This window comes from Pieris rapae, chromosome 1 (assembly GCF_905147795.1).
Source record: "Pieris rapae chromosome 1, ilPieRapa1.1, whole genome shotgun sequence".
Taxonomy (NCBI): domain Eukaryota; kingdom Metazoa; phylum Arthropoda; class Insecta; order Lepidoptera; family Pieridae; genus Pieris; species Pieris rapae.
This window is the reverse complement of record NC_059509.1, coordinates 11189669-11213479: the sequence shown is the minus strand read 5'-3', so window position 1 is coordinate 11213479 and position 23811 is coordinate 11189669. Positions and strand designations below refer to the sequence as shown.

General features: G+C 32.4%; 1 protein-coding gene across 2 annotated transcripts in view; it reads right to left on the bottom strand.

Moving 5' to 3' along the window:
• Positions 1 to 23811, bottom strand: part of LOC110994357 (hemicentin-1) — a 69398-nt gene that overhangs the window by 18674 nt on the left and 26913 nt on the right. The window lies entirely within an intron of this gene.

Sequence of the window (23811 nt, the reverse complement as noted above, 5' to 3'; positions counted from 1 at the left end):
AAAACTGTATTACATTAACATTAAGACATTAAGTCTGGGCTCAGGCTTCAAAAAGCTATTTTCCACTTGATATTGGAATTATACAGAAATACTAGCGGATCCGACAGACGTTGTCCTGTCTATACGTCTTTAATTTGAAAATTTCAAACTTTTTTTAATAAGCTAAAACATTCTGGACCATTTTGATGAAAATTATTATTCAAATGTTATGACAATATCTAACGATCCAGCACATGGTCTACAATAACACAATCGAATATTATTTAAAATTTGACAATGCGATGGTAGCGCCGTCTGTCGGATCCAATGTAAAACATTCCAAAATCAACAACTACTAATTAATTTAAAAAAACATTGTCCAGCGGACAAAATTGTGAATCTAAACCATTCTCGAATCTCCACGAACACACACAAAAAATTTCATCAAAATTGGTCCAGTCGTTTAGGAGGAGTTCAGTCACATACACACGCACACAAGAAATATATATATTAAGATTATTACTGACGTTTACCTGTTTAGTGTCAGTAACGTAATTTTAATAATAAGCAATGATTTAAAAAAGCCTTCCGCTTTTTTGTAATACAAACTTATTGCTTTACTGTAATACAAACGACGTAACCTTGTTGTTTGTATTACAGTAAAACATTATTGGGTTGATTAGATGGTAAAGAAATAGCAACGTAGTAGTACGATAGCTAATAAGTGGTTTGTAAAGTAGTAATGGCTGTTGCTCTAGTGGTTAACTCCAACTCAGTTAATACTCACTAGGAAAATATCGTGATGTGACATGATTTAGACCCGAAAATCATTAGACCTTATCAAGGTTGTAGTATAAAATTGTTTTTAATTAATAATTCAATTTATAACAAAAGTGAGCGACTGACTGAATATTGCAAACAATTTAAGTTCGTAGATATTGACTAATTACAATGCATCGTAATAATTAAGTAATAAAAAAGAAAGATCATCAATACTTATATACAATCTGTACTAACATAATATTATGATTCTCAATCTTGGGCGCGTACTAGACAGCATTGCTAAAGGCGTGCCATAGATCAATGGAATGTATGGAATGTATGTATGATAAGAGAAGAAAAGAATAGACAAATAAAGAACACAGCTTTATGAAACGCAACTGAAAATGGATGGGGCACGTGGCAAGTGGAACAGATAAGTTGAATAAAAAAAAAGAACTAAACAGGTGCCCAAGATAGAAAAGGAAAGACAATTTAAAGATAAAGCAGGTGATACATGGCAGAGAGTGGCTCAGTGCAGAGAGGAATGACGGGATTTGGAGGAGTCCCTTGCCAAAAAAATCACACACAGATACGTAATACATTGAAATAGTATTTAATGGATCGGAATTAAAAGGCTATTAGTATTATTCTTAATGACTATGCACGTTTCGTTCGTTATATGACATTCGTATGTACGCCTTATGGCATTACAATTTGTAAATGTTAATCAGATAACATTAAACATATTTACAATACATGGTTTGGTATGGCATGTTTTTAACTTCGATCTTATCGCAAAACAATCGTGAGTTACCTAAATTTTAATTTTAAGAACTACAAAGGTGTCTCAAGTTCTGTAACTATATTTGTACGTAAACTTCGTATGTAATCAAATCAAATCAAAAATCATTTATTCATATAGGTAACATAATGAACTTATGAACGTCAAAAAAGAAATATACATTAAATGATTGTAATTTTACATTTAAATTTAATACAAGGTGTCTCAAAAGAATAGTTATATTCAGTTGATTGATTTAAAAAGTGTTTATTTATTTTTGGAAATTTATTTTTTTAAATCCAAATGCTTTCCAAATGCACACGTTCTTGATACTTATTTATCGATTAATAAAATTACTTATGACGGCTTGGCAGGATGGCTGCCAATTCGTGACGGATATTTTCTTTCAAAAGACAATTCGGCTTATTGGCGTATACTTTAGATTTAAGATAACCCATAAGTAAAAACCATAGGGGTTAAGTCAGGACTCAGTGGAGGCCAATTAATGTCACCTCTCCTGGAGATAAATTTGCCTGAGAAAATTTCACGTATGCGTGGCAGAGACGTATTGGACGTGTGTGACGTTGCTCCGTACTGCTGCAACCAGTTTTGAAGTTCAGAACTTTCCTGGCTATAACAAAGGAAGTCTAATATTTTCTCATAACTTAAACTGAACGTAAACTTTCTTTTAAGACACCAGTTATTACTTATTTTATTTACCAATTACACAATCCTAAAAGAATTAGGATGTGTTTATTTTTGGATATACAATTTAATTAATCCTGTATAACCTACCTAACTTTAGAGTATCTGAGATCCGGAAATGACACAAATGAATTTTAAATTAATTTCAAATCTGTCAATTTGATTAGACAGTACCTCGACGAATGAATGTAAATCACTCGAAACGTATATATTTAAATAAATTCGTGTTAACATTATTATGTTCTTAAAATTGTATTATTGTAAGCCTTAATTGTGTGTGTGGTGGTGGTAAAAGTGGTTGCCTGGACGAAATCGCTCGAAAGCGATAAGGCCGCCAGTGGCCCTTCTATCCATTTAATTATGTTCCATTTTTATATTGTAATGTTACGAAGTGTTAATAAATAAATTAATATTACAAACAATTTGTCATAGAAAATATTTCACTAGCACCGATTTCCTTATAACAATGATTCATAGAAGCTTCTTAGTAATGATAGTTATTAATTGCATATAGCGAGAGGCATTTGCCAAGGCGCGTTATTTGATATCATTGTGGTTTTCAATTATAAATAAAATATCAATCGTCATTATGGCTTATGTTTCTAAAGAAGTATAAAGTTTTTATACTATAATTACAATAATTATAATACTGCTATATAAGCCTCGCATTTTTGCGTATAAAAAATAAATTGATGTTTTATTTCGTTAACTTTGGCGTATAACGCAAAACACCTCGAGTTCCGATGAAGGTTATATTTTGAGGCAGAATTATCTACTTGACTGTGACAAAAACTATTGTACCAGGACATTTTGCTGACTCTGTTCTTAGTTTTATAAGCGTGGCGATTATCTAAATCGTTGGAGTAACTACGAGAGTATAGCCAGACGCAGGCACTCTTCAACATTGTAAGCATAGCATTTATTATTTCGTTGTACGCAAGTGAAAATAATATCCTTTTTGATTTAAAGCATCTTCTTGAGACAGGAGCCGCACAACCCTTGAAATACACACAGATTTATACTAGTACTACACAGATATATAATACTTAGTAGCAGTTATTTAAATACTCGCACTTGCTTTATAGTGATAGTTCTTAGAAGTTATTTTAGAAATATTACCTTACTACCTAGTTGAGTCTTTAATACAGACCTGATTAAGTAATTAAGGACAAACCTACATACTTGGACAGTATTTTTAAGTTACAAAGATTTTTTTATTGTAGACAGAGACAATATTAATAATAAAGTAAAGCCACATTATTAATAACAAAAAAAATAAACCAATATTATACCATAACTCTTGCCTTGGTATCCAGAAAGCCTAGCAAAAGAATTCATCGTGAGTGGTAGAATGGAGGGCACCAGACCTCGAGGCCGATTTCTACTCGCTCGATCAATCAAGTAAAAGCATTTACGGGTCTTACAAACACTGCAGGCTCAGAGACTTGCCGAAGACACTAGCACAGCCTTCAGAAATGTAGAGTGCGACCGAGATAGATTGGTCTTGCCTGTTAAACGCAGATAATATTTGGGTAAATTCATATTTCATTGCGATATTTTCATTTACTTTACGACGCGTGTACATTTTTATTGCGAATATCAAAAGAAAAGTCTCTTAGTGCACGTTGAGATTGGCCAGAACCACAAGACCAAGTCATAATGACTGTTTACCCAAACCATACTTATTTTTAACAGTCGTTAATTACCCCAATAATGTAATATTAAACTACAAACATCAAGATAACGTCACAAGCTTTATTACAAAAACAGTTCGGAAGGCTATTATTCTTACAACAAATTCAAAATACACAAGCGGCAATTAACTTTTTGAAGCCGGAGCACGGACACGTTTAAACAAATCTATCATACAAATGTTTTGTATAGAAAACATAAATAGTGCTCGGTGGATGTAATTGTAATATATCTTTAAACGAGCAATTCTTATATATATATATATATATAATTGGAATCTCGGGATCGGCTCCAACGATTTTCATGAAATTTAGTATACGGGGGGTTTCGGCGATTAATCGATCTAGCTAGGAATAAATGATAGAAAATAACAAAAAGGTGGTGTTTGAGTAGTCCCAATTTAAACTGAAAAATGAATCTTCCTGACATCTATCGGCGAATAATAATACAATTTTTTTTAAATAGCTTTAACGACACAACAACACTAAAGCTATTCCAGCATATATAATCTATATTGTTCATATTTCATCATTTTATTAGTATGTAATTCGTACTTATATATAATTTCCAAAAACACAATTTATAAAAAAATAAAAATACCTAGCGAAGCTCGGCCATCCAGCTACTTGTAATTAAAGAGGACAATTTAACGTTCTAATGGAATACCTGTGTATACAAAATCTAAACATAAGAAACTAAATATTATGACACTATTAGCTCAATATATTCTTGAAGCCTTGTTGTATGTACTTACAAAAAATTTAAACGATTTTAAAATAAATGGTGACTTTCACCAGTATAATTCGCGTAATAGAACTAATTTGAGTGCACGACCAACCAGGCTCCAGAAGATAAACCAGTCCTTATATGGAAATTGTATTCGTTTTTACAACAAACTCCCAAGCGAAATTAGAGAATTATCACTAAATAAATTCAAAGCCGTCGTTAAAAGTAAATTAATTAATAAAGCTTTTTATAATGTCACGAATACTTAAATGATCCTAATCCTTAGGATTGATTTGCTCCAGTTCAAACAATTTGTATAAAAAACTTGGCGATTGCTTTTCAATCCGTAGCCGAAAGTTTCTTGCGAGTTCTTCTTGCCCGCTCTACGCCCTTGACTTGTGAACGTAGTAAATGTAAATTAACAATTTATTTAATATTTTTGACGTTCATAAGTGTACTTGTTCACCTAGATGAATAAAGATATTTTGTTTGTTTTTTTTGTATGCAAAGTCGACACATTCGAGTTGTCAAATCTGAAATTATCGAATTGCCGAAATTATCTGTACAAAAGTACAAAGGCCTGTATTATAACCCCCTAATAACTTGCAGGCTTTAAGTATACGGAAAGTACTGTTTCCTTTGAAAACTTATGTTTTAAGATCTCAATAGTTGCCACATTGATCTGCTTAAGTTCCTTTTAAGCTTGCTTAGAGACTCCCTGGTGTAAGACGAGTTACAAAAACTTTTCACTTATGAAAAGCTGTTTGTATTTTTATTTATTATGTTAAATGAGGTTTACCTGATGTTAAGAGATATACCACCGCCCATAGGCACGTTAAAGTATCAAAGTTATTATATTATATTATTATTATTATTATCTGTATGTAGTTACATAAAATCTGTATATATTGAAATAAAATCATTACGTTCAATTAGTGGTCCACCTAAGTAACAATCAAATCACGAACCCCATGACGCCCCACCCTGGATCCGCCGTTAATTGTGTGAACCTTTTTGTAAATATATAAATTTTGTATATACAGTCAAGTATATAAAAAAAATATATATTTGGGCGTTCAGTTTGATTAAGATGCAACAGCACCTCTAGTTAACTAACGCGATTAAATACAAGATACGCCCGTTTGTCCAATCATTATGACATATAAATCGCATGTCAACGCGTAATACGCTCAAGACGCTGTTGATAAATTACAACCATACGGAGCAAAGAATCGTTTTGCCTATCATTATAATATATTCTTACCCCCCATGATTACTTTAGGCTATAATTCTATAGTTAGAATTGCCAGTTCTTCTCTTCCGTTCTACTCCCTTGATTTGAGAAATGGCAGTAAATGTAAAATTAGAATCATTTAATGAATATTTCATTTTTTGACGTTCATAAGTGTACATTATGTTACCTATATGAATAAATGATTTTTGTTTGTTTGTACGTACCTTAAATTTAAGTACATGAAGTATTGAATTCGTAAATTCAAGAATTTAATGTCTAATTAGTTAAAACAAAATTAAGAAGAGAGTGTCAACTTTGTAATCACCTGTCGAGCTTCCGAGCTATGAGTTAATTTAAATGCTTATCAATTATAACCGTTAACGATTTATAACTCTAGCAGCGGTCTAATTAACCACTGATGTAACTTGCCTATAAAAACTACATCATGTTTTATGGTATTTTTATTTTAACTTGATTATATTTTAATTGTATTTTGTAATTCTTTGTAACATTTATATTTAACATAACTCTCATTTTAGATAAAATAGTTTATTAATTATACTGTTTATTTAGTACTATTTGGTAAAATTCAATAAATAAATAGGACATGGCCTCTTGTTATCGCCGCCAGTTGCGAGATTTGTTCAAAAACAAAAAGTCTTAAAGTATATAAATACTTTATAATACAATGGGATGATTTAAGATAGCAAGTAGAATGTTAGAATGACATGTGAAATCACATGCAAAAAAATTGAAAATTATTGCCCGAAAATAAGACTTGGCCTTGCTACCAACTTTATATAATTAGTAAAATCTATATACTGTTAGATATAAACCTGTAAAACGTGACAGATTCGCGTGAACACTAGCTAACATAAAGTGCCTTCATAAATATTCAATATTTGAAATTGGAATTCACAGACACGCCTTAATTAGTGTTTCGATAAAAACACTATTGTGGCGTAAGACGTTCACATACTGGCGAATCGATAAGTGTTGTTAAAATCGTTAGTAAAATACAGAAATGTATCTGATATATCGATGAATGGGTAACTACCCAAACAAAGGATTACTCATACATAAAAAGATAAAAAATAAAGATTTAACAGATAATGAGTTTTAGCTACGGATATTCCACCCATCTCAAGTCGCAATCGTATTGAAAGGAAATATATGCTGCATTTCTAAGAAAAGCTCTTGAAACTAAGCTTTTAATTCAGAAGAGCACCTTAAATAGTTTAACTCCAACGGTAAGTTTTCTACAAACACATTTTTACGTTTATGTACTTTGCGTTTCATAAATTCACAAAACACACAAAAAATATCAATTCAATTATTTTAATAAAAAATAAAAGCAAAATATGTATGTCTATGAAATTCACGATAAAAAATACTAAAATAAATCAGTGACGCAACAAACTCTTTTGGTTTGGGCTTCAGATCAGTACGTGATCAGCCTCCAGTGGCTGACACACGCCGTCGACTTTTTGGGTCTAAGCCGGTTTCCTCACGATGTTTTCCTTCACCGTTCGAGCTGAAGTTAAATGCACACATATAAAGATAGTCTATTGGTTCCAGCCGGGGTTCGAACCTACGACCTCAGGGATGTCAGTCGCTCGCTGAAGCCACTAGGCCAACACTGTATAAATAACTATGTTATTATAAAATAATAAATTATTTTATATAAGTATATATACAGTTCCCGGGGGATGGTTATCCCGCAATTCTACAAGCAAAAACTATTCAAGCATATATTTAAAGATACACTCGTTAATTAAATAAGATTCACCGTGTTGAGACATACACACAAACCACTAAATTACATTTTTTGTATATTTCCTTATAAATATTAAAATTTTACTTTTGTTCAAATCGCGCAGACATGTCCACTCAGGAGAGACCAATAGTGGTTTTAACTCACTACTAGCAAAAGGGAATATCGTGACGCTAACAATGGAAAACTCCAGCCATCAAAGTGGTACAGGCAGGTAATTGTTTTGAATAAAAATATTCTCATTTGAGAATACAAATGATTGGAGAAATTCGGTAAAGTTTTTATTACTCTAGAACTCGGTATTCTGACTGTGCCAAGTTTGTATATCTTTGAAGTAGTTATGACTGTAAAACAGCATCCAAAATTATTTATAACATAATATAAAGAAACTTGCTTGTATATACCGAGGGATCCAATACGGCTGCGGGTGCCTGCATGTTGCACCACGCTATATTCCAAAAATTGTTACGCCATGGCTATAAGAATATTCGACCACCATCACCTTCCTAGAAGTTATAGATGGCTGCCATGTAATGTTTTCAAGATGAGGGTGATTAGGTTTTTAAAGGCGAGGTGCTTTTATATCGTGGACGAGTATCTAGATCATAGGTTTGACACCAATTCTAATTAACTTAACTTTCCTATTATTACATTGTGTTCTTCCATTATGTGACATAATAAAATTAATGTCATTTGCATGCCGATTTATATATGGCGGATGCTGCGGATTTTTATAATTAATGTATCTAATTGTACCACTATAAATACAAATATACGATTTCATTTAATATTATGTTTTAACAGACAATAGAATAGGTTCAAACTAAACATCAGTTCGAAAGGTATTAAAATGATTACATTAATTAAACTAACCCACGTATAAATCGATTCCATTAATTATCCCAATTCCACAAGTTCATATTCAATTAAGATAAACCAATTTCACTAGTACAAACTATCTGTTATTGTTTGAGAGATAAATTTTATCGCTTCAGAGTTCAGGCTGTTCGCTTTAGCCTTAGAATTGTTGAATTGTATCTTTACAATTTCGTGTATTTATCATGTGAAATATTAGTTTTTTTATTAATTATATCTTACTTTATACAAACTGGCTGCGTCATGCGTATGCCAATAAAGTATAGATTTGTATGTTATTTGTTAATATACTATTAATTATCTTTATTGTTGTTTCTTTGTTATTGCAAAGAGTTTTAAAGTTAGTTATTAAAAGTAATTAAATATTTCTGTTTTTTTTCCATAATTTGCTTTCAAAAAATTGTGTGCTTAAAATATCACTTGCATTACTCTTGTGTTGAAATTTTTTAATATAATAGTGTTCATGTCTAGAAGATGGCGTTGCGTGGGTACAGAACTGTCATAAAATAATCCAAATATGCATATACGTTTTAAAAACAAAACGTAGAAAGCTTATAGCATCATATAATTGTGCGTATAAAAATTAATATTCCACTTTTATATACGTATTATCGACGCTTTTTAATTATCCTTAATCCTATTTATTATCCTTTTTATAATTATTATTAATACCTATGTATTTTGTTAAGTTTGTTAACTGTGTTTTATGTTTGTGTGGATGTGGCCGTTTTTGGCTTTTGTGTTTATTATTATTGCTTAGATATTGTATTAATACTAGCTAAAGAAATACTCATATAAATAAATAACTTGCTACAGTATAGGCCGATTCACGAGCCATGTTTTAAAAAAATATATTAGTTTGACTTTATTTTTTTATTTCAAGAACCGTACTTACGTCGCTGCATCGAACTTGGGTATCGTATTATGTTTATATGTATAAAATATGTTTACAGTTAATACTAACACAATAGAAAACTTAATATAAAAATTGAACAATAAACATAATTTGATAAAAATAAGAAAACAAAACAACAAACCTAAACCTTTTTATAATTAATTATAAATTCATATGAATTCAGCCGCTATATATCTGTCTCACATGGAATAATATTTAGGATGCAAAAGACACGCGTGAATGGCGCTTCTCTGAGTAATTTTGTACCTACGCGCGATTTGACTCAAGCATTTTCTCTATCTGTTTCACTTTATACATATATCGCACCTATAGTAAGGTCCCTCCATACTAACACTGCGAAAATTTGTTGTACTACATAACCAAGACAAACAAAGCTAAATTACTACATAGAAATGGGTACTTATCCTTCGTGTACGTGCGGGAGATATTTTTTAGGCATATCTTTTATTCTATTACACTAAGCATTTACACAAGACATTGGTATTAATCTTTGATACGTTTTGAGAGAATTAATTATTAATTTAAAGTCGTTGGTTACATTTAAAATCAATCAGTGGTGTTGCATCCTTTTCACATCTAGGCCACAGATTTCTGTATCTGTTACATGATCATTTGTTAATTTAATAGTGTCCATGGGCGGCGTTATCGCTTAACATCAGGTGAACCTCCTGCCCGTTTGCCCCCTATTCTATATACAAAAAAAGAAAAAAGTAGGTGATCAGCTTCCAGTTTCTGACACACGCCGTCGTCACGATTCGAGCGAATGTTGAATGGACTTTCCATTGGTGCAAAACAGGGGATAGAACTTTTGGTATAAGAGTCGCACGCAGGCGCCACTAGGCCAACACTGATCATTTTGCGTAAAACACCCTTAAAAAAGTGAACTGAACTTTTAAAAACTTCACACTTAAGTCATAAAAGCTCACGTCACAAGCCGAAATAACGTTAAAATAAAACACCTGTACCCTAAATTAGTCAAAAAATTCAACACCATTCAAAATGTGTATGATAATGAAATATTATTATCTCTTAACATCGTATAACCAAAATGTATTGATGTTTGGTTACTTGACTATTAAAACGCGATATACATGTCGCAGCCAACTTGCTTAATTAGCCGTTGAATTAACAGCCTAGCCGTTTAACTAAACCGCGCTCACTCCACTCTCTGCCACTCTCAAACTCGAAACGAATCTTCAAGACAAGTGGACGAATTTGCCTTCACTCCATCGGAGTCCATGTACTAGTCTAAAACATATGGACATGGACATAGTGTAGTGTAGTACTCGAATGAAGGCTATTTTCATTACTTTTATTTTATTAGCAAATTATTTGGTTTAATCATAATGAAACGGAAAGCGCATAATTGCTGGTAGAGAATATGAAATACGTCCAAACAATTATCACCGCAGCCGGAACCCTAACCAATTTTGCTGTGTGTTCGAAGCGCACAGTACAGCGTCAATAAGGTCCCATTCCCCACTTACTCTCGCTGCTTAATAGTTTTCTCGATTCTTTGTGAAGCATATGAGGGTAATATATTGCGATTTGAAAATGTACTTAGAAAAGATTAATGGATAGCAAAAGGTTTACCAAAACATCATAAAATATTTTTAGTTAAAACTTTTAAAAAAGCTATATTAAAAAATTAAACCACACAAGGTTTTATGAAAGCACGGCAAAAGTGAAACTTTTTTTCACATTATAGACATTTAACTAAAAATTTTTTGGAATAATATTCCATTAAGCGTATAAAATCGCTTTATCAATCTTAATTTTATACTTGGAAAATTGGAATGATAATGGGTCTAATAAAAATAGACTAAGTCTCCGACTAATAGTTTTATTGAATTCTGTGTTACAACTCAAGGTTGACGATTAATTCTGCCATTTATTAACCTCGTTACAGGTATCAATTGCGATTGAATATTTCAGAGTACGGTCGCAGTTCTCGAGCCTATGTTTAATGAGCGTATAAGCGTATAATGGTCATTACTCTATACATCATTAGGTTGGCAAGGCTAGGTGTAATCTTCGTTATAAACTCATTCGCGTCAACACTAATCTGTGCTGTAAAAACTTGCTTTACGAGTGTATAATGACAGTGTTTCTGTCTGAGACGCCTTGGAGAATAGGCTATCGTCTCAGTCGCTTTATATGTATTTTTCATGCCACAGTTTTAAACAATTTCCAAACGTATAGCTCGATATTAAGACAAAAGCGGTTTGGGGACGAGATATTTGTAACTGTTTCGTGATTCATTTGTTTTCTGTGAGAACGAAAAGTTTTATGTAAGATATGCCGGTTTTCTTCATCGTACTAGCGTTAAATGTGTTTATAGACAGAAAGTTCATTATCCAGCCGAGAATCGAGCGTACAACCTCAGGGACGAGAGTCGCACGCTAAAACCACTGGGGCAACACTGCTGTAATGTTATATTTTTTTAATAAATATGTCTTGACTAACGCCCAAACACAATAACCTATCTGAATAAATTTTTGATAATCTAAGATAGAGATCTTTAACCAAATATTGATAAAAGTGTGCCAATAAGCAATCGACGGATTGTGATAGCCATCTGTCAATCCAAGCTATCCATGGTAGGTCGGATCCGTGTATGTGAATAGACCTTTGTATGAAAATGACAGTTCATTTGTGCCTATATCCTATCTGAAGATTTTAACTTACACCAGTTTTTAAAATAATTAAAATGCTATTTGATATGTTTTAAACATAGACATGTATATTTTAATATTATTTGTACCGTTTTATTTACTTTATTTGGTTTATATTGATTATCAAATCTGAGTTTAAAGAGCGACGAGATTTCCTTTTATCCGTCGCAAAAAATGAATTGTCTTCGTAGGGTTTTGTTATTTGATCGACTGTCCCGGTCTGTCCTCAGACTGTTTTCAATCTGCGATTGTGGATTAGTTATTAGGTTCGAGTGTAAGACATCATGGGACATTACGATCTTACCTATCTAACTAACTAATTTAATTAGATTAAATCCCTAATCTTATTTACCATATATGCTTTAGTACCTAAACAAATCGACGACTCGTTCCAATTGTTTTGTCTTTTACATCTAGGTATATATAGATATGTGAGATTCAAAAACCAAGCTCAAAACGGAAGGACTATCTAGGCCACGATTAGTTTGCGGTATATGTTAGGCAAACATCAGTTTGTTTAGCTTTTGTTGTTATAAACAATGTCCAGCTCGGTAATAAACATTTACCAGTACCAATTTAAATATTTTATTTGTGGTTTACGAGAACTAATGTGAAAATAAATCCGGAATATTGCCTTAAATTTGGTGTTTCATAAAGAAACGGGACGGATGGTGATTGCCATGTATGAGTTGGTGCAGTATTAATAATTATGTTTTGGAATTTGCGTAATATTATGAGATAATTTAAAGAGTCTCTCTCACCCTTTCTAGGATAGTAATTTCTTCATAACTTTTCTTTCAAATATTTTAAAGAAGTTATAGCTTGGTTTAGATTTTTTATTAATAAGTTCACACCATGTGAGCTTGCCAAAACAGCTAGTCAATACTTGAATGTGCTTTTTGATAATAAACCGTAAAGTTTAATTGATGGATGCATTGGCCAAAGTAACTAATATGTTGTTGTTTTGTGTAGTCCTATTTATGAAAATGTATACATATTTATATAATAATAATAATAATAATAATAGCCTTTATTCAGATACATTACATATTTATATTATTGATAGCTGCGAGCGCACAGAGCAGACGTGTTTTCTACTCATTTAAATAAATTTAAAAGCTTCTCTAACCAATTACAAACCTTACGGCGACTAATTACGACAACTTCTTGCAAAATCGGGCGCGAGTGACATACATCGTTACTGTTTGCGACCTTAAACCGGTAGCAGCTGTTCGCCCCCCTGAGGAAGAAGGACGGAAGATCAACCGCACCGTACGCACCTGACGGCGGCGCACACGCAACTCCCACGTGAGTAGTTTGTGTACAAAGATCTACAATGAGCTTACTACGCTCACCACCTGGAAGTGGCATGTGTGCGGGACGTAGCGGATCCTATCCGAATTTGTCTGAGACCCATAAAGAAACACCACATATCACTCTTCGTAATAAACGAAAATTACCCGATGATAACGAAGCGACAAAGTCTGACATTGCTGAAATAAAAAAGCAGATGTCTGTAATGCTTGACTTATTAAAATCCTCAAAAAACGAACAAACCGAAAGCATAAATAAGCTCTCGGTAAACGTTGATGCGATAAAGGCTGAGGTTAGTAATATTAGCAGCACAATGCAAAATATTATCTTGGAAAATAAAAAATTAAAAGACCAACTCTCAAAATTATCTGTTACTGCCGAAAATACAGAAAAGAAAATGGAGCTTCTTGAAGCCGATGTTAATAACTTAAAAAATATGCCTCCTTTATCTTCTATCCAAACAACTACACATGATGAAATCTTCACCGAAATCGAAGAACGAAAACGCCGAGCCAAAAATATTATAGTTGCTGGAATTCCTGAATCCCGAAATGATACTGCAACCAGCCGACAAGATCACGATAAGGCAGAAATACTGCGAATTACTGAACTAATACATAATAGTTACCCACAACCTACTAAAATATTTCGTCTCGGGAAGTATAAATCGAAGAAAAATCGTGCAATAAAAGTGTGTTTCCCATCTGAAGACATAGCAAAAGACATACTACGTAATAGAAATAAAATTGACAAAGAACACATCAAAATATTTTCGGATCAAACTCCCTATCAACGGAACTACCTTCAGAATTTAAAAGAAGAGCTGCAGCAACGTACTTCAAATGGAGAAAGTGGTCTTAATATCAAATATATCAAGGGCATACCTAAAATAGTTTCATGTCAGGAAACTACAATAAAGGAAACTTCAAAAAACTGACGTCGAGTCAAGAGAATATAACTTACCAGATAACTAACAATTACACAGATGTTATTTTTACAAAAAAATCCCTGAAATTTTTTTTATGCCAACTCTCGGAGTATTGTCAAACCTGGAAAATTCGATGAGCTTAGGTGTATTATCGCTTCTCTGAAAGTAACCATACATATTATTATACTAACGGAAACCTGGATTAAGAGTGAAGATGAGGCAAGAATGCTCCAGATACCCTCATATACCCATTACTATAACTACAGACAAAATAAAAGGGGAGGTGGAGTGTCAATATTTGTGCACAACAACTTAAAACATCACCTCGTTGAAGAAAAATGCGTGGATGACACTCATTATCTCTGGGTATATGTAAAAAAATTTTCTCTAAATATTGGTGCCATTTACAAGCCCAATAAAATGAATGTAGATAACTTCCTTGAGATATACTCACAACAATTACACAAATTAAAACGAACAATAGTCTTTGGCGATTACAACTTGGACCTACTCAATCCGGACTCAGCGACTCGCAAATATAAGAACACTCTAAAAGAGAATAACTACAAAATCCTTAACAAAATAAGCCCAAAACATTGTACCCGCGAAACAAACTCAACCAAAACAATGTTAGACCATGTTTCTTGTAATTTAAGTGAAAATAATTTTCATATTGTCACGGCTGAATCTTCAATGTCCGACCACAAACAAATACTTTTAGAGATAAAGCAATACCAACCACCAACTATCATTAAACAGCAATACAACGCAGTTGACCTCAGTAAACTATACCGACTCCTGGATCAATATCCTAAAAATCATGAAAACGTAGAATATAATGAACTGGCAAGGAAATTGCAATCCTGTTTAAGTAAGTGCAGAATTACAAAAGTTAAATTTTTGAATCCGCCGCGGCAAGACTGGATTAAAAAAGATCTATTAGAAGAGATAAATAGAAAGAATATATTATGGCAAAAATATAAAACAACTGCGATGGACACGAATTTAAAAGCCGAATATGAACATATAAAAGCTAGAGTATCACACAATATAAGAAAATCGAAAAGTGAATATTATTGTAAAAGGTTTGAAGAAAACTCTAGTAAACCAAGAAAAATGTGGCAACTCATAAATGAATTATCTAAAAATAAACTGCATAGCAGAACTGGACCGGACAGACTTGAAACGGAAGCTGGCACTATTACTGACAAAAAAGAAATATGTGAAAGTTTTAACTCATATTTTTCGACCATTGGCTCAACCCTAGCAAATATGATTTCTCAAAAATCAAAAGTTATTCAAATTTTAGAAGAATGTAGGCTAACTGATAGAACAGAATTGCGATTTCTAAAACCAGTAACTACGAAGGAAGTTATTACCATAATTAAAAATTTTGACTGTAATACTGCATCTGGCATTGATGGTATTAGTACAAAATCAATTAAATGCGTAAAAGACATAATTGCCACAGAACTAACAGTCTGCATTAACTATCATTTGGCACGAGGTACTTTTCCCAACGAGTTAAAAGTTGCAAAAATTGTACCAATTCATAAGGCCGGAAGTAAATTTGACCCGTGCAATTACCGCCCTATATCAGTTCTCCCAGTGCTTTCTAAGGTCTTTGAGAAGATTCTTTATAAGCGCTTAGAGTCATTCCTTAATTCAAAAGATTTCTTTTACCAAAAACAATATGGATTTAGAGCCCAATCAAATACCCTCGCTGCTACAATTGACCTCGTAACCAAGATTAAAAATAAAATTGATCAAAAACAACTTGCCTTAGGTATATTTATCGATCTAAAAAAAGCGTTTGACACCATCAGTCATGAAAAATTATTACAAAAACTTGAACTCACCGGTGTTACAGGCAAAGCACTTGAAATTTTTAAATCATATATGGAGAACCGTACACAAATAGTAAAAATAGGTGAATATGAAAGCAATCCCTGTGCCCTGAATTATGGCGTTCCCCAAGGATCAATATTAGGCCCCCTCCTGTTCCTTACTTATATTAACAGTATCTTTGAGTTGGGTCTCAAAGGAGACATCTCCCTTTATGCAGACGATACAAGTCTCTTTTACTTTGGAAACTCGGTCGAAGTTCTAGTAGCCGACGCTCAAAATGATCTCAATCGCTTACATGAGTGGTTTCAGTCAAATCTTTTAACTATTAATATTACAAAAACGAATTATGTTATCTTTGCAGCAAAAAATAAAAAAATAAATAATAATTTCGAACTAAAAATAGACGAAAAACTACTTGAACGAAAAACCAAAGAAAAATATCTCGGACTAACTTTGGACAGTAACCTAACCTGGAAGCCACACTTAGAAAAAATCAAACTTAAACTAATCCCACTCACAGGTGCACTACGAAATATAACAAATTGTCTCCCTCGAAAGGTGCGATATCTTATCTATAATTCTTTGGTAAAGCCTCATATCGACTACCTCATTGAGGTGTGGGGTACTGCAGTGAAGTCTTATCTAGATTCAATTCAAAGAGTTCAGAATAAATTAATAAAAAATTTATTTAACTATAAATTACGGACACCAACTAAAAAGATATACGAAGAAACAAAAATAATGAACATAAAACAAACGTACATATACTACACTTGTATTCTAATACGTAAAATATTAAATAAGGAAATTAATTCCAATATAACATTTGTAACAAAACAACAGACACGAAAGATTAACTTAAGACGCGCTAGTTACTTGGTGACGCGCCCTCCTAGAACTAACTATGGAAAAAGAAATCTGGAGTTTGAGGGTGTTTCAATTTATAATAAGTTACCATCGGTTATAAAAGGAGAACAAAGTTATGCCCGGTTCAAAAAGCTACTAAAAGCACACACAGTTAATACATACAAATAAGTGATTAAATATATGTAGATATAAATAAAGCAATACACCCCATTTCGATTAGATTTGCACCGCTAAAGTTTAAATATTAATTATTAATTACTTCTATTAGACAAAAACAAATAAAACCCAATAGGTACATAAAATATTTTATGAACCCATATAAATCATATAAATGTATTTACCTAAAATATCTAAATAGAACAATAAACTAAAAAATAAAATAGTCTTATTAAATATATATATAATATAATATAGTATAGCGTAATATAATACATATAATATAATGTATAAATATAAAAAGTAATTAATATAAACCTGTTATATCAGGCTATGCCATCAATGCCACATCTAGTAATAAGTCCAATCCTAAACCTATGTTTTTGTTTCGAGTCTGTTGTGTCTACCTGCATTTTTGTTATTGTATTTGTTTTTGAATTTTTGTATAGGTACCTTCTGTGCGCTCTAGTAGTAATAATTATTTAGTCTCTTGTAATGTTTTTTTTTCTCAGTAAGCGAATTTTTTTTTATTCCTATGAGAAATAAAGTTATTCTAACCGTATTTTATATACATTTAAACAAATTTTCATATTAATCTAATTCTGGTGCATCTGTGTGCCCTTTTTATATAAGTAGTTTCAATTATGTGGGATTACTAGCCTCATATGATACTATCTGATACAATGCAAGCAAAACATTGACAATATTGAATAATTGTGAAATTGATAATAATTTAGTATAAAATTAAACAAACTTTATGTGCGATAAAATAATTTAAATGTGTTATTCAAATCAAATGAGTTTATAAATGCAAATTATATATTTTTGTGTTGCATCTGGTATTCGTTAATAATAAAACACGGGGTCACGTGCCAGGGTCATACAATTTTGATAATTATATTTATATATGCGAATACTTCTAAGTTGATACATATATTTGTCGTAAAACAAAGACTTGTTTTTGCTTTGTGTATATCTGCCTTTAGCTAATAAAAGTAAAAGTGCCTAAAGCCTAAAGTCAAATCCACGTTTCAATGTTTCCGTTTCCGACTCATTTCGGTTAACGAAAGTCTGATATCAGCGGGTTAAGCGAAATCGGATATAGCATAATATATGGTATTTTTAACTGCATGAATAAGGAAGCTATTTTTGCGTCGAATTATTTATGTATATTGTATTCTACTCGACTCGAGTATTTTATTTATTGTATACATTTTAATTTTATTAATAATTATATTGTTAACCTATGTGGACATTTTGAGTGCTTTCCGAAGTTGTGAGATAATTATTCGGTATGGCCATTTATTGCCACTAAGCTAGTATTTACAATATTCCGTTTGCAATAAAGTTGCGTTCGTCTATACATTTGTACCTCATTACCGTTTGCCCCCTGTTCTATAAAAAAAATTAAGTTTGTTGAACAAAAATCTACTAAGTTACTTACGCAAGGAGAAGTTAGAAGTTAATCACGGAGCGAGATCGTGAAGCCTCAATGGTAAGTAGATATTAAAGGGATTTAAATAAAAACCTTAAACGAAACTTATTTTTCTTAGCACATTTAAAAAAAATCTATCTATTTATGATGAACCTAATCGATAATTATTGTCGAAATAAACTTTCGTATTTCACACATATTTTACAGTAAAATCTCAGAACAATTTCTTTTTTTTTATAGAACGGCCAAACAGGCAGAAGGCTTACCTGATGTTAAGTGATACTCCGCCCACGCTCTCAATGCGAGAGGCCTCGCGAGTGTGATGCCTTTTAAGAATTGGTACGCTCTTTTCTTGAAGGACCCTAAGTCAAATTGGTTCGGAAATAGTAGGTTCTACATAATTGAGGTTCGAGGCAAAAATGCCTTAATAAACGTTCAGTTGTAGAAGGACGGACGTCGAGTTGATAGGGGTAGAATTTCGTATTCTGCCTCCATATCCGATGAAGAAACTAAGCTGCAGCAGGTATTAATCCAAAATCTAGTCTAAACACTCTCCATGGCGGTGGAAGGAGCAGATATCCGACATCTCTAAGCTAAGGGATCAGGCCGCACGGAAAAGGATTGATCGTCGACGATTCAATACTAAAATATTACTAGTAGGTACTGTATAATGTTATTGCTGATAAATATTAAAGGAGCGTCCGTCGTAGCTGATTCTATTGAAACTCAGATGAAGACTGATGAATGGACTAGCTACAATAGCAGAGAGTAGGTTACATGTTTGTATAATGACACTAAAAACCAATACATTTTTTTGGTATTTTTATTGACTAGCCGCGTCTTTGTAGTTTCAGCAAAATTTTTTTTAAGTTGTCAAAATTCATGTGATTGTGAAGTATACTTTATAATATGCATGTCCTCCATCACGTTTTTAGTCAAAGTATTCCTAAAGATTAGCGGCTGCTTCGAAGGATATTTGCACAGCGATTACCATTAAGTATATTGAAAAATAACGGAAAGTCTTAGTGAATGCGAACATAAAGTTAGAAATATTGTTTTTAAGCATCATCCGAGAGAACTTTACGTTTTATGATGCCGACTCTGCTTTTCACATGCCATTAATATTTGCAGTTTTTGCCTATTAAATCGCTTTAAGCTTTGTGCCGCTACGAACTGACATATTCGTGCGATTATAAAAGAATATCAACAAAGACTGCTTCTTTTGCATGGATTTTTTTCTTAGTTTTTTTTTCAGTCACAGCCAAGTCACATACAATTTGTGCCCAAATTTGTGTGTGAATGCACGTTTTTAGGAATTCATAAACAAAAATTCTAAAAGAATGAAAGCGGTACTAAAAATTCTTCTCTGCTACAATTACACGCATTTGTTTTTCCGTCTACTGTTGTTTACTCTGTCATATGACCCTGTAATAATAATATTGGAACAGACTTTCCGATCTGTCTGATCTCTTCATCATAGCGATTAAAAGGTATAATTGTATTTTCTACTTAATAACTGGCACTAAATGTAATCGAGCGTTTAATATTATTTACTGACGTTCATTAAAAAATTATAATTTTAATGAGATCAAAATCTGTGCTTGAAGCTTTAAATTGCTGCTTCAAACACAGCAACAACATACCGCTTATTTGCGGCACCAGAGTGCAATTGACATTCGGTTGTATCCGGAATGATGCAACTTGATATGGTAATTTGCTTCTCTAATGGCTCTCTACGTAATCGATATGGCGTTTAAATTTAACCCCAGTATTTGCGAAGCTTCCCGCTGCAACTATTTGAAAAACAACTAACTAGCAACTTTGTCAACGTTGCCTGGAATGCTAATTTATTTTAACAAAGTAGGGTTTAAAGTGCATTTACGGACATATCTTTTCGTTTTGACGTTAATTTCGCTAAGAATCCCTTCATCGTATGCGACTAGATACTCAAAATACGTCCATTTGTCTCGTACGAACACTAATTACTTGCATCTACATATGTAATATGTTTTGGCTTTATATGTTGTCTAATTGTTTTGTTTTATAATTTGTAAGTTAGCTGTACATATACATTTTTGAAAATGAATGGGATCGTTTTTAAATAATATTATATTATTTTCTCGAAATGATAGTTTAATTTTTGATCAGTAGTGCTAAAAACCTTTTTAGGTATGGTCCTCAGACAACTGTATCCGTTTCATGATCATTTGTCAAATAGACAAGTAGGTGATAATATTGTCTTTTATTAACATAACTTTTACACATTTAAAGAAAAACACTTTTCAACGGATTATAGTTATGTATTATTGTATTTAAACTTATAATTATTTGTACATAATTTTAAATTTAAACCGACGTTTCGCGTGCTTTACAGCGTGCGTGGTCACGGTGACTGAAGACAAAGGTGTTAAATGTCAAAAAGTATTACAGCTGCAGAACATGTTGTGTTATCTGTTGGAGTTGTATCCCCGGAGTTGGTATCGACTAAAAGATGTAGGGTTCTTGCAGAAATTGCTCACGGTGTCCTCCATTTTCGCGGATTGTTTATTTTGAGATTTTAATTTGGATATTATTGGATCCCAGGTGTTTGATAATTTTAGGCCGTCCTCTCTATTGAAATTGGCGTGTTTTTTGATTTCAATGGCTTCGCGTACCAATCTTGGGAAGAATCTTTTTTCTTTCGCAAGTACTTTCGGTTGGTTGGTTTTTCGGTTAAGTTTAAATACAATAATACATAACTATAATCCGTTGAAAAGTGTTTTTCTTTAAGTAGGTGATAAGCCTAGTGGGCCTGACTGACACGTCGTCATGCCTTCGACTTTTTGGGTCTAAGGCAATCCAGTTTTACTCACGATGTTTGCCTTCACCATTCCACCAAGCCAATGCCGGTGACAGAGCCTATAACTTCAGGCATTCCCCCGAAGCCACTACGCCACCACTGCTCTATCTAATAGTTTATTAGGCATAAATAATACCTATAACTATATTTTATAATAATTATAAAGCTCTGTGACTGATTTTGTCTTTACTTAGAACAAGGACCAAACAGGCTTAAATTTAATACTTAATTGAAAGTGGTCATTTTTCCTTGAACTTGATTCAACATAGCTATTTGTGCTTACATTCGTAAATGTTCACTCAAACTTTTGGCTGACGCAAAAATGTATACTCGTTTGTTTTATTTTGCATATTGTTTGGAGCTTCGACATACTTTTTCATATACTGTTTACATACTGCTGAATACAATATTTTATCCGTATGTAATGCTTTTATAAAACAAAGGGACGAAATGTTTCACAGGGTAACAAAACAACTTTTATGTAAAATACTTAAATATGGCTTTCATATTCCACCCGTAAATGAAGCTAATAGGCACCTAATAGAATTTAGTAACAAGAGGAATCTCCTTTCAGGATTCTTTAAATTACTTATGCACGGCACGGCAACGTATCACACAGATGAGTCTCCTTATCGCCTGTCCAGTGGCCAGATCATGGACTACGGTTAAAGATAAACAATATTCGTTGTACGAGGTCGTCTAGCGCATTTGATCTCTATAATAATTAAATCAATAAATTAAATAATTAATTATATGTCCATGTAACATTACTATTAATAGTCAGTATTAACATGCCTATATGACACTGAAATTAGATTTTCAAAACTTACTTTTACACAAATGATGAGCAATTAAATTAAAATTATCGTTTGATATTTTTTACGCTGCAACTATTTCGCCTGGTTCCTGTAGTCAAGTTTAAGCTATTTATAAAAACTATCTTTCTAATTTTATTATTTTAAGTACAGCGTTTCTTCTTCTCTTTCTGTGAAATTGTATTTAAGATGAAAACAGATAATTGCTTTAGTAAAAATGTACAATTGGATTGATGTATTCTTTGTGAATACGAATGATAAGGCTTCCGACATTAAGGGTATGACTGTACAATCTAAAAATGTCAGTATTAAACGTTTCAGGTTTATTTGTAAGTATAATATAAATTAATCTATTATTAATTAATCTAAATATAACTTAATCTATTCGCATTTGCAAGTACTGTCTAATGTGACAGGAATGTCTAACGCCCGAACCCAATAATCTCAATAAAACATAATCTCAGATTGAAAACAATCAGACCGTGACGGTCGATCAATCTCTAATCTGCATCCCAATAATCAAACCCTTCGAAGACAATCCATTTTTGGCAGAGGATAGAATGCAATTTCTTCGTTCTTTGTCGTTCCATTTTATGGAGTTTACACTCATATTTGATAATCAATATAAACCAAATAAACTAAAGAAAACCGTACAAATAATATTAAAATATACATGTCTATGTTTAAAACAAATGTCCTTTTAATTATTAAAACAAAACTGGTGTAAGTTAAAATCTTAAGATAGGATATTGGCACAGATGAACTGTCATTTTCACACTTGATAGCATTTATCGACAGATGGCTATTACAATCCGTCAATGGGTTATTGACACTCTTTTATTCATATTTGGATTAAGAATGTCTATATCAAAATGGATTGAGATAGGTTATTAGGTTTAGGCGTTAAACGACCTGTTCGAAAAATACTTTTTGCTATTTATATTTGGAATATTTTAGTATGCTTCCACACACTGTGCATGTATAATGTTATGTGTTACATCATATGAGGTTTTAATTTACAATGAGATCCCAGCTGACCACAGTTGCTACATAACACCGGAAACGAGTTTAATTAAATGAAACTTTATTAAAATCGCGTAAGCAGTAAATATTATATAATAATATTAGTTTGTCGAATCACGGCTTCACCTTAAAACATCCCCAATTTTTTTCTTTCTTTACGACTTGTATATACCCCAAGTAATATTAAGAAGGCGTATGGTTTTGGACCCCTTAAAATTTATTATTAAAAAGCTAACCTAACTAAGGTTAGGTTTTGTCTTTTGTTTTTTTCTTATTCTGAGTGCTGTTTGTGATCAGATATGGGTTTAAAATGCATGCACCGCCACATTATAACATGGTACTCCGTTGCAGCGTGATGACAATATGCAGAATATGTAGAAAAAATTTTGGAGCTGTCGTAAAGTGGAGACAAATTTTACCAAGAATTAAAAAAAATATACTAATTGCTGTGTGAAATAAAAAACAG